This window comes from Neopelma chrysocephalum, unplaced genomic scaffold (assembly GCF_003984885.1).
Source record: "Neopelma chrysocephalum unplaced genomic scaffold, ASM398488v2 Primary Assembly neopelma1_24, whole genome shotgun sequence".
NCBI classification, from domain to species: Eukaryota; Metazoa; Chordata; class Aves; order Passeriformes; family Pipridae; genus Neopelma; species Neopelma chrysocephalum.
Genome location: NW_020897693.1, coordinates 4,424,025 through 4,427,869, shown reverse-complemented (window position 1 = coordinate 4,427,869; position 3,845 = coordinate 4,424,025). Strand labels below are relative to the sequence as shown.

At 40.5% G+C, this 3,845-nt stretch overlaps 1 long non-coding RNA gene across 1 annotated transcript; it reads right to left on the bottom strand.

Annotated features, from left to right (window-relative positions):
• Positions 1-953: 953 nt before the first annotated feature.
• On the bottom strand, positions 954-1,880 carry LOC113976056. Its single transcript, XR_003536982.1, has 2 exons — positions 1,738-1,880; positions 954-1,630 (listed from the first exon to the last, which is right to left on the bottom strand). It is a non-coding gene; the product is annotated as an uncharacterized LOC113976056 (long non-coding RNA).
• Positions 1,881-3,845: the final 1,965 nt, after the last annotated feature.

Sequence of the window (3,845 nt, the reverse complement as noted above, 5' to 3'; positions counted from 1 at the left end):
TTACAAAAGTACCATGGTCATCCTCACACTGTGAGGTTTGTTTCCAGCTTGAAGTATATAAGAGGCCTTTCCCTTTCCCAGGAATGCTAGTGACTTCTCACTGCCCTTGGCTATCTTGTTTTTAATTTAAGAACCATGCAAGTGCACTTAAACATCATTGTTTACTGGTGTCATTGTTATCAAAGCAAGTAAAGACATCAGCATCTGTATTGTCCTCGGGTTTTATTTTCACTGTGTCAGGCTACAATGGGACTTTGAGCATCCAGTTCTTGACTACAGGCACCATTCAACAGGAAATTGATTTCCATGGGTTCCCGGGTGAGGCACACAGAGCAGCACCAACAGGCTGTGGGTCTCTATCCCTTTTCTTCTAAGGTTGGGGCTCTCAAATCCTACCTGCCTTTTACTGATCCCACGCATCTTCCTCCTGAGCATGAAGACATCGGTGCTGGAGCCTATTCAGTGTTTCCCGTGAATTACACCTGCTTCCAAATTAGGCAAACACTAAGGAAAGAGGCAAGCACATGTGGGGTGGGGGGGGCAGAGATTTTTACAGAGAATAACTGACGATGCATCACCATGGACAGGAGCCTTAAGGGCAAAATACAGTGCTTGTCAGTTCGCGTTTGTCTGGTCTCGGAGAAGAGGCATTTTCAGGCTCTGCACCATGATAGCTATAACAAGCTGAGTTGAGAGACTTCAATACATACCCGCCTATGAGTATGGACACTGATGAGAAAGCTCATGTGTGCCTACTCACATTCATTTCATACAAGTAGACACTTAGCTCACTCAAAAATACAGCTGGCATGATAAGCCTTTGAGAGTACAAAATACATATGAGGGTGTTCAGTTTTCAGTCAGGGTTATGCCATTTTTAATGGCCATATACTTACCCTGTCTGGTGCATTTATTTCATTTTTGAGCCAAACTAGATTCAATGATTTTCGTCATTTTTTTTCACCTCTGTTGACATTGTCTGACAAGACTGTTCAGGCTCAGGCTGCTTAGAAAAAATAAACTTTGGTGCCAGATTTTGAGCCATCAGCAGTGTTCGTTCTCATCTTTATTCTATTATTCTCTTGCAAACGAACTTTCAGCTGAGGAGTCACAATGGAAAGAAAACAACTCCAGCTCTCTTTTTTTCCCCCCCTCTCCTTTTTCCCATCTTGTGATCTTAACCCAGCTGGTGAGGGAGAAAATTCCCATGTGAGGCATGTGGGTGGAGCCCAATTGTGTAAGCTCCATGCTTGCAAAGTGTTTGGCATGGATCCGCTCGCTTGCTTTGTTTTCCGTGGCCGGACACAGAGGGAAGCCACATTCAGCACATTAACAGCCACCACCTGTTGCTCTGTTCTACTTCAGAGGAACCCTGAGGCTGGGGAATCACACTGTGCTCTGGCCCTTGATCTCCAGGAAAGTTTGATATATCTGGGGTGTGCATTTGTCCCCACATTTTTCTTGCTTTTCCTGGCTTTTGCAGGACATGATGCAGGTGGATTTAGGAGTCCAGATGGAGAAGAGGTCCCTGGAGCAACTTGAGCATTACTTTGGTGCAGGTCACTAGGAGGAATTTTCAAGGTCCAGCTGATGTGGCTGTCCTGAAGACAAAATCTTCTTGGTTAATTCACTGCAATCAGAAATTTCTCTGCCACAGACTGCTCTAGAAATCTTAAGTACCTAAAGCCTAAAGTACAAGGAACAGCAAGAAAATGCAAGAAGAAAGAACTTACTAACCTTGTCAATGACATTTGTAGGACCATCCACCAGATTTCTCTCCTCCTTGTGCAGTAGAGCTTAAATCAATCTCCATTCCTATGCACTTTCCTGTTCATATGTAAAGCAAAAAAAAAAATATCACTAATGCAGCTAATTCTCAGTTTCTTGAAGCAATTGACACAAGTACATGAATTAACTCATCACTTTATATCATATACTTGAGGCAAATGCGCTATTTGGAGTACCTCTTGGTAAGAATAAGCAATTTAACATCCATTAGTATTTGGAATATTCTGTTTCATTAAAACCACAGTCATCCATCCCTAAATGTAGATGAGAGAAGAAGCTATCAACCTCTTGGTTGTACTAGATAAACTTAAAACCTCTTCATATTACTGGGTACTGTGAAAAGATTTTAATGTAAATATAAGTGAGGCCTTGGGTTTCCAAAAGATGGTTCTCCTAGCTTGCACTGAAGTTTCTCATAGCTTTTGTATGTTTGAAAATTACAATGTGAATTAAGGGAGAGAAAGCAATTGTAGTGTACATATTTTAAGCTTTCAATATAATTCCAGAGTAGTTTTGCAAAGCACTGTTTCTGTCTTCCATTCTGCTACTTGCATATGAAAACCATTCTCCTTTATAATGGCTTCAGTGCCTGACATTATGGGATAGCTAGAATTATTTTTTTAAAAATAATAATAAATATCTATCCTCTGTTTTCATTTGAAATTTCCAAATGATTCAGGGCCCCTTTGCCCTGGGCTAGACCTGAAGAATTTACTTCAAATCACTTTAGTTTATGATACTGTGTTCTTTTATTGTAAGTATTATAAATAATATAAAAGCAGTGGCTTCAGATTTTAATTAGACTTGCAACACATCTGTAGCACACTAAAAAAAATATATATTACAATGATTTGTTCAATTTTTACCATAAAAGAACAAGGAAAGGATCCTGAAAAACTTCTAGAAAAAAGAATGTTCTTTTTCTCCTCAGTTCAGTCATATTCAACCCTCAAGAAGTTCCTCAACTTTAAAAAGCTATTTTTGTCTAAGCAGTAAAGGTAGAAATGTTACAGAAGTCACAGGAATTTCTGGAAAAACTAAATCCTTTCACTGTGCTGCCTAATTTAGTCTTAAGTCTTTTCCAAATGTTGAAATACACTTTCAGGGCCACAGACCTTACAATTCATACAAAGCTGGAATGTCTACAGGTAATGGCTGTCGACTGAATGAGAGATGGGCATTATTTCACTGCTGAAGAATGAACAGTGGGATCCTGGCTAACACAGAGTACAACCTGCCTTCCACTCTTCACCGAGGGGCCAGTCCAGCTTTCCCAGAAGGCACTGATTTAGGTGAAACTGCCGTCCAGCAAAGTAACTGATCAACGCCCAAGGTACTAAAGCGTGTCTGTGTTGACAACATGATGCTGCTGGAAGGAATGGACTACGAGACTGTTGCCGCAGAATGTTCTTCCTTTGGAGGAAAAATCTCTTCCTGCTTTGCAAAATTTACACACTTGATGAGATCTCATATCCTGTTTAAAAGCAACATAGCGCTGAAGTCACTGTTACACTGTCTGATAGGCTCGTAGAGAGGTATGTCCAAAAGAAGAGGTGTCCTGACTAGGCACATTAAGCGCATAAAATGTGTTCCATGGCTACTGTATGTCCACCATATGGCTTAGGTCAGGGTTAGATTAACACAGAAAGATCCAAAAAATAACCAAACAAAGGCGCTGGATTCTGGTGAATCAGGATTAGTGTTCTGCAGCTGTAGGGAAGATACTTCATAATTAAGCCTGCACCCTCCAGCAGATCTCAGTTGGAGGTACCAGCAGTCTTAGGCAAAAACTGGTTTGAAATCAGCCTAGCTTCCGGCTGAATAGCTCTGCTGGTGAGGAAGAAAAGTCTGTATGTTTGTATGTCTCCCACACAGCAAAAGCTCACTTAGAACATCTGAAAAAGTGGACCTAATACATCTTCATTTTCTTGCTTTTCATTTCTCTGCAAGATTTATAATTCTGTAAAAAAACAAAGAGGCCTATTTACAAGAATGGTTGCAAAGTTAACCATTAATTTCCTGCTCAAGTGCATGGACACAGTGCAAAATTATCCTCA